This window comes from Panulirus ornatus, chromosome 63 (genome assembly GCF_036320965.1).
Source record: "Panulirus ornatus isolate Po-2019 chromosome 63, ASM3632096v1, whole genome shotgun sequence".
Taxonomy (NCBI): Eukaryota; Metazoa; Arthropoda; class Malacostraca; order Decapoda; family Palinuridae; genus Panulirus; species Panulirus ornatus.
The window spans coordinates 3,817,044-3,826,555 of NC_092286.1; positions in this window are offsets into that span (position 1 = coordinate 3,817,044).

A 9,512-nucleotide genomic window follows, 5' to 3' on the forward strand; every position below is an offset into this window, starting at 1 on the left:
GTCCCAGTACTAACACAGGACCCCTTTTCCAGGAGCTCCTGCAGTTCTAAAGATGCACTACACTCCACAGCAGAGACAAGATGGACTCCTTTGAAGCTAGTTCTTTGATGAGACTTGCTGTTTCAGCAAATAATAATGGTGCAGGGTCACCAAAGGTGACCACAAACACTGTAACCTCAAGCAAGCAAAGTCCAATAGCACATATATATCTATACTTCTTTTCACATCTATTCACTATTTCCTAAATTAGCAAGAAAGCATCAGGAACAGACAAGAAAAGTAGCATTTGATAACATTATTCTAAAACTGTTATGTGCAATGCACTGATACCTTAGCCTCCAATCCACAACTAGGCCCCACACACCTTTCCATGGTTTCCCCCAGCTGCTTTACATCGTCTGGTGCAGGTAAAACATTTCATACAAAAAGATTCTTTTGCATCTTCATAAAAATGATCGATTAATTCAATAGTGTTTGCATATACTGTACATTTCATATTTTAGGAAAATAAACTAACATTACAAACTGACCATAAGCAGATTATTTTGAATTATCTCCCTTTGAGAATAACAATTTATTTGTACTACATAAATGGTGTTCATATTTGTGCAAGCACCTTACCAAGGCCTATGGATTAGATTTTATCCATAAGCAGTACTTGTAACATTACCAACAATATAACTAAATTGCTCTCCATGTAGTGAAAATAATAAAGCACCCCATAAATACCTAGATAGGTATCACCATCACTGCTATCCCCAGTCATCACACATTACCATAGATCAAAACCCTATCATTTCACAAATTCATATACATACTTTCACCACAAGGGGATGATATCCCAGCTATCATCAACTAACTAATAAAGCAGGTCAGTGACATCAACCCCAATCCCAGACCATCCACCTCACCCCTCTTGGGAATCTCCACCGCCTACAGCTAGTTTCTGTTATCCCCTAAACTTATAAACTCAGCTTGTGAAAGGATTCTTGGAAAACTAATGTAGCCCTTGATGATCAAGAATATTGTTTTAAAAGCTTCATCATCTGTTCAAGATGCTACCTTGCTAAGTTAGGTAACAGTACACTGCTAGTATAAGAAAAATATCTTTTTTTTTTCCATCATATTTCTTTTTGATAGTTTTCTTTGTTCTGAAATTCCGTCTGTAAGATGGTTCAAAGTAAAGCAGAGTAACCGTTTAAGGGTTATACCACTTGAACACAAATGTAATGAAGTTGGCTAACCTTGCCCTTTGTAATGTCCTGCAGTTAGTAATTCAAAGCAAAGTAAACAGTGGACTGACGCAACATGTGGTTGCCTACTCAATGTTCGACAATGAAGTCACAAATTTGCCAAAAGTTAGCACTGTTCCACTAAGCAGCAGATCCCTTGTAAGTGCCAAGGTCTTGAAGCTGCTGCAGTTTCAAATGTTGGACTGGAGACTATGGTGAGCTGGATAAGCTAATGTTCTTTGTCGACTACACCAACAACCTGATCCTAAAAAAGTAGTTTTCAATCACTCAATCCCATCTTGCACAAAATAAAAGAGTGAAACAGCAGATCAAAGAAGCCCTACAACAGGAGAAAGATGTCCCCTCTATAAATGAGCATGTATTTTCTTATAACATCGACAACATTTAGTGGTCAGCCACATTTTCTTGAACTTCCCTCATCAAGGCTACATTAAAGTCAATTTTCCAAGTCCATTTTGTTATTACTTCTACTTTCCTGACTTTTCCTGCATGTCTGTCATGTTTCACATCAATAAGCATACAAAATGAAACCACTCACATGAATGGAGTGTCTAATTGCATCATAATTTTGTAAATAATCAACTTTTGAATTTCCACCAAACACAGCTATAGCGACTATGCTTAACTTACATTTTTTTTCTATCACAAGCAAGCTTAGGCTTAACTTACATATTTCTTCTATCAAAAGCAAGCTACCATGATAACTACATAAAGACCATTAGCTGATTCTTTACATATATTGAACAGAATCCTTTCGGCAATGTTATAATATAATAAAAAAATCTAAAGTGAATGATGCAAATGAAATAATTCCCCTGTATTATCATTATTAACACAATAACCAATGTATCTTTTTTTTTCAAAATGACAATAATCTTGTAAACACTTGGAAGGATTCATTTCAATACATAAAAATGAATTAATAATCAGTAGACAGGCCTCATCAGCTGGTCTCTAACACTAAAGAAAAATATTAGTTAAGCCAGTTCACTACCTACACCTGTTGAAAGCTGAGAACTTGACAAATTTTGACCGAGCTAAAAAAAGTTCAATTTACACATGGTTTCCTCTTGTTTGCTTATCAATTTAATAATAATTTCTTTTATCACTAAAAACAAGACTTTGCTGGTATCCTATGTTTAAAAAACATTTATGAGACAATTGGGCACCCCTTCCCTATGATCCCATGCTAAAAACAGGCTCCTCATGCCCAAACATATGCTTAATGTTCAATTCATCTTTCTTTCTTTGCCTGTTTGATTTACTGGTAATTCATGTTGCATGTACCCTAAAACACATAATATGAAAACAATGGAGTACATACTTGTTTCATCTATTTCACAAATCTTAGTCAAAATAATCAAAAGCATAATCATAAATCAATAAATAAGTAAACAATTCTTTATAAATCTTCCACATTACCATATTTCATTTGCAAGAATTAATCATTGAAAATATTTCATTCAAGTTTGAATACACCTCTGCAATTCTAACTATTTCTTCAATCATGACCATGTTGAGGGAAATATGTCTCAAGTTCAGGTTTTTTAAGTGAATAGTTGTCAGCCTCAACAATGCAACAAAAGCTGGGCAATATTCAAAGGGCAGTTAAGGACAAGTGACTGGAATGTTCTGACAATGTTCTGGGTACTGAGTTTGGGAGTGGTCAGAGGGAGGGGATAATCTAAGTCCTGAAATCAAGAGTAGCACCAAGGCCCAAGGTGTCTCTCCCATGTCTTGATCATGGGCTAGGCTTGGTGGCACACGAGTGAAAACTAACCCATGTTCTCTGAAAATGGTACTCTCAAAGAAAATGTGTATTAATGAAACCATGCATACTATGCCCATGTACAGGGGTGTAAAGGTGTATACAACTAACTGGAACAACTTGCCATTCCATATTCTCGCACTACTGATTGAAAAATAAAGAAATATCTAAATATATCACAGCCAAAGCTTTCAGTTATCAATTTAGAAAATGCAATATAAAATGACAGTAAAAGTAATAAAAAAAAAACAGCCATCATCCAGAAGCATAAATATTCCAGATCTATTAGATGATCCAACAAATTCTACAAAAAAAAGTTCTGAAAACTGACAATGACATAAAAAATTATCCCACAGTAGAAACTACTTGATAATAAAGTTGTTGTTAATTCTACATGAGTACTATGCTACCATATATACATATACATATATATATATATATACATATATATATATATATATATATATATATATATATATATATATAATATATATATATATTTTTTTTTTCTTTTACACTATTCGCCATTTCCCGCGTTAGCGAGGTAGCGTTAAGAACAGAGGACTGGGCCTTTTTTGGAATATCCTCACCTGGCCCCCTCTGTTCCTTCTTTTGGAAAAAAAAAGAAAAAAAAAACGAGAGGGGAGGATTTCCAGCCCCCCGCTCCCTCCCCTTTTAGTCGCCTTCTACGGCACGCAGGGAATACGTGGGAAGTATTCTTAATCCCCTATCCCCAGGGATAATATATATATATATATATATATATATATATATATATATATATATATATATATATATACATATCATCCCTGGGGATAGGGGAGAAAGAATACTTCCCATGCATTCCTCAAGTGCCGTAGAAGGCAACTAAAGGGGACGGGAGCAGGGGGCTAGAAACCCTCCCCTCCTTGTATTTCAACTTTCTAAAAGGGGAAAAAGGAGTCATGCAGGGAGTGCTCATCCTCCTTGAAGGCTCAGATTGGGGTGTCTAAATGTGTGAGGATGTCACCAAGATGAGAAAAAGGAGAGACAGGTAGTAAGTTTGAGGAAAGGAACCTGAATGTTTTGGCTCTTGAGTAAAATGAAGCTGTGGTTTGGGAATGTCTTGGGAGTAAAGCCAGGGGTTGGTGAGAGGACGAGCAAAGGAAGGAGTAGCACTACTCCTGAAGCAGGAGTTGTGGGAGTATGTGATAGAGTGTAAGAAAGTAAACTCTAGATTGATATGGGTAAAACTGATAGTGGATGGAGAGAGATGGGTGATTATTGGTGCCTATGCACCTAGTCATGAGAAGAAAGATGAGGAGAGGGAAGTTTTGAGAGCAGCTGAGTGAGTCTGTTAGCAGCTTTGATGCACGAGACCGGGTTACAGTGATGGGTGATTTGAATGCAAAGGTGAGTAATGTGGCAGTTGAGGGTATAATTGGTGTACATGGGGTGTTCAGTGTTGTAAATGGAAATGGTGAAGAGCTCGTAGATTTATGCTGAAAAAGGACTGGTGATTGGGAATACCTCGTTTAAAAAGAGAGATATACATAAGTAAATGTATATTTAAGTAGGAGAGACGGCTAGAGAGCATTATTGGATTACGTGTTAATTGATACGCACGTGAAAGGGAGACTTTTGGATGTTAATGTGCTGAGAGGGGCAACTGGGGGGATGCCTAATCATTATCTTGTGGAGGCGAAGGTGAAGACACATAGAGTTTTTCAGAAAAGAAGTGAGAATGTTGGGGTGAAGAGAGTGGAGAGTAAGTGAGCTTGGAAAGGAGACTTGTGTGAGGAAGTACCAGGAGAGATTGAGTCCAGAATGGAAAAAAGTGAGAGCAAATGACATAAGGGGAGTGGGGGAGGAATGGGATGCATTTAAGGAAGCAGTGATGGCTTGCGCAAAAGATGCCTGTGGCATGAAAAAGGTGGGAGGTGGGCAGATTAGAAAAGGTAGCGAGTGGTGGGATAAAGAAGTAAGATTGTTAGTGAAAGAGGAGAGAGAGGCATTTGGATGATTTTTGCAAGGAAATAGTGCAAATGACTGGAAGATGTATAAAAGAAAGAGGCAAGAGGTTAAGAAAAAGGTGCAAGAGGTGAAAAAGAGGGTAAATGAGAGTTAGGGTGAGAGAGTATTATTACATTTTAGAGAAAATAAAAAGATGTTTTGGAAGGAGGTAAATAAAGTGCATAAGACAAGAGAACAAATGAGAACATCACTGAAGGGGGCAAATGGGGAGGTAATAACAGGTAGTAGTGAAGTGAGAGAGAGATGGAGTGAGTATTTTGAAGGTTTGTTGAATGTGTTTGATGATAGAGTGGCAGATATAGGGTGTTTTGGTCGAGGTGGTGTGCAAAGTGAGAGGGTCAGAGAGAATGATTTGATAAACAGAGAAGAGGTAGTGAAAGCTTTGTGGAAGATGAAAGCCGGCAAGGAGGCAGGTTTGGATGGTATTGCAGTGGAATTTATTAAAAAAGGGGGTGACTGTGTTGTTGATTGGTTGGTGAGGTTATCTAATGTATGTATGGCTCATGGTGAAGTGCCTGAGGATTGGCGGAATGTATGTATAGTGCCACTGTACAAAGGCAAAAGGGATAAGGGTGTGTCCAAATTACAGAGGTATAAGTTTGTTGAGTATTCCTGGGATACTATATGGGAGAGTATTGACTGAGAGGGTGAAGGCATGTACAGAGCATCAGATTGGGGAAGGGCAGTGTGGTTTCAGAAGTGGTAGAGGATGTGTAGATCAGGTGTTTGCTTTGAAGAATGTATGTGAGAAATACTTAGAAAAGCAAATGGATTTGTATGTAGCGTTTATGGATCTGGAGATGGCATATGATAGAGTTGACAGAGAAGCTCTAAGGAAAGTATTAAGAGTATATGGTGTGGGAGTTAAGTTGCTAGACGCCGTGAAAAGTTTTTATCGAGGATGTAAGGCATGTGTACAAGTAGAAAGAAAGGAAAGAGATTGGTTCCCAGTGAATGTTGGTTTCGGCAGGGGTGTGTGATGTCTCCATGGTTGCTTATTTGTTTATACATGTAGTTGTTAGGTAGGTGAATGCAAGAGTTTTGGAGAGAGGGGCAAGTATGCAGTCTGTTGTGGATGAGAGGGCTTGGGAAGTGAGTCAGTTCTTGTTTGCTGATGAAAAAAGCTGTTGGCTGATTCGGGTGAGAAACTGCAGAAGCTGGTGACTGAGTTTGGTAAAGTGTGTGAAAGAAGAAAGCTGAGAGTAAATGTGAATAAGAGCAAGGTTATCAGGTACAGTAGGGTTGAGGGACAAGTCAATTGGGAGGTAAGTTTGAATGGAGAAAAACTGGAGGAGGTGAAGTGTTTTCGATATCTGGGAGTGGAATTGGCAGAGGATGGAACCATGGAAGCGGAAGTGAATCATAGTGTGGGGGGAGGGGGCGAAAGTTCTGAGAGCGTTGAAGAATGTGTGGAAGTCGAGAACGTTAAATAATATATATATATATATATTTTCATTTATTTATTTTGCTTTGTCGCTGTCTCCTGCGTTAGCGAGGTAGCGCAAGGAAACAGACGAAAGAATGGCCCAACCCACCCACATACACATGTACATACATACATGTCCACACACGCAAATATACATACCTATACATCTCAATGTACACATATATACACACACAGACATATACATATATACACATGTACATAATTCATAGTCTGCCTTTATTTATTCCCATCGCCACCCCGCCACACACGGAATAACAACCCCCTTCCCCCTCATGCATGCGAGGTAGCGTTAGGAAAAGACAACAAAGATCCCATTAATATATATATATAAAACTGGAGGAAGTGTAGTGTTTTAGATATCTGGGAGTGGATCTGGCAACGGATGGAACCATGGAAGCGGAAGTGGATCATAGGGTGGGGGAGGGGGCGAAAATTCTGGGAGCCTTGAAGAATGTGTGGAAGTCGAGAACATTATCTCGGAAAGCAAAAATGGGTATGTTTGAAGGTGGTTCCAACAATGTTGTATGGTTGCGAGGCGTGGGCTATGGATAGAGTTGTGCGCAGGAGGATGGATGTGCTGGAAATAAGATGCTTGAGGACAATGTGTGGTGTGAGGTGGTTTGATCGAGTAAGTAACGTAAGGGTAAGAGAGATGTGTGGAAATAAAAAGAGCGTGGTTGAGAGTGCAGAAGAGGGTGTTTTGAAATGGTTTGGGCACATGGAGAGAATGAGTGAGGAAAGATTGACCAAGAGGATATATGTGTCGGAGGTGGAGGGAACGAGGAGAAGAGGGAGACCAAATCAGAGGTGGAAAGATGGAGTGAAAAAGATTTTGTGTGATCGGGGCCTGAACATGCAGGAGGGTGAAAGGAGGGCAAGGAATAGAGTGAATTGGAGCGATGTGGTATACCGGGGTTGACGTGCTGTCAGTGGATTGAATCAAGGCATGTGAAGCGTCTGGGGTAAACCATGGAAAGCTGTGTAGGTATGTATATTTGCGTGTGTGGACGTATGTATATACATGTGTATGGGGGTGGGTTGGGCCATTTCTTTCGTCTGTTTCCTTGCGCTACCTCGCAAACGCGGGAGACAGCGGCGCAAAAAAAAAAAAAATATATATATATATATATATATATATATATATATATATATATATATATATATATATATATATATATATATATTAAAAGGAAAAGCTTATGTATAATGAAACCAAAGCAAATTCATTCTTTACTTCAGAGAAAATGAGGGCAAAAATCTCAATTTTGATTAAACAATAAAAATATGCTGATGCCTGACTTGGTAACTCTTGTTGCATGCTATAAATACATTGACAACCCATTTCATGCCATACAGTTTAGAGGTTCACATAGAAGCAACTCCAGTCATACAATGATTCCTACAAAATTCTGTAGATTCCTCTAGAGAGATATTCATTTCATACATACACAGAAATGCCTCTCTGGCTTCTACCTCACCTCTAGTTTACTCAAATTTCTCATTCAAACATGCCCTTTGTCATTATCTCTACATATCTACATCACATCAGTACTCACTCTCAACAAATTCTGTCATACATCATATTATTATCACTTCATCTGTCATTTCCTCATTGAAATACAAACAAAAAGAGGTAAATATAGGGTTGCCCTGATGAACAACCCTTCCACCTATGCTTTCTTCTTCGTCAATCTCCATGACACCAAACAAATTGCATACGGATTATTCATGCACAAAATACTAAAACTACAATTATTAAACGTTAATAACTAAAGTGGGGAATTTTTAAAACCAGGAGAATTTCATGGTTTCAGAGCTGAAAATTTCTAACAGGTAGGAGGTTGTAATTCCACCAACAGAAAAAACATCAATCTTCTATTAAAAAAAAATGGAAAAATGCCCTGAATAAATCAACACGACACAAATCGAAGAATATAAAGATATCATCTATATACCAAATAATGGATATACGATGAAAAACTCAGACACAAAAAAGATATAATCGAGAACTTTATGAAGCATTTGATACAAGATTAATGGCCAGTGTATATACAGGATAATATAAAAACAAATTTCAGTTCCTGCAAGGAGCTTTTACAAAGATAATAAAACCGGATTTGAAAGCATAGCAGCTTTTACAAAGATAATGAAAATGGATTTGAAAGCATAGCAACTTAAAGAATATCAGCCAATTCACCTGAATAACTAATGGGTTTTGCAATTTCTCACAATAAATCATAAGAGGTCTGAATAACATAAAAGGTGTAAATCCATTAATAGAAGCAACAGTGTCAGTTGGAAACGTTTCAAACCAAGAACTAGCCTGTGGAATCCTCTAAACTGAAAAAGACAAAGAAATACAATGCAGAGGAAGAGATAGTCTTGGTAAAAATTATATAAAAATTGGGAAAATTATACTAAGCACTTTTTAAATCTTTAATTTGAAGCCAACTGGCAAAATACGTATTTTCTATAGGTCTTCACACACGAGAAATAATTAATTTCACCTTTTTAACGGAAAATTACTGGATATATGATAAGCAAAGAAAGTTAAGGCATGAACATAATCTGTCAAGGGTACACAAAAGAAAGAACATCAGAAACAACAATGTCACAGATGTTAAAAGTGCAACCTATAATCACTATCAACATCCCAGAAATATTGTGTAAAATATGGTAACTAACCATAGTAATTCCTTTCTTCCTTCTATAGCTGAAATGTGGAATGCTTTACCCTATCAAATTTTCTTGATACCTACAATATGCCCTCCTTTCAGTAGCAGACCTATCATTGTATGAAAAATGGATAAAACTTTTATTCTTTAACTTTAAGGCATTACACAGTTACTTTAGAAATAAAGAAGGATCAAGACCTAAGTCTAGACAGTCCATCAAACACAAAAGGTATGCACAACTTTCACAGCTTCACAAAAACACAAAAACAATACGACACTGAGATGAACCTAGGACAAGGAACCAGCATTGAATAACCAAAGTATTTTCAAAAAATGAAACACCTCACCCAAACCTG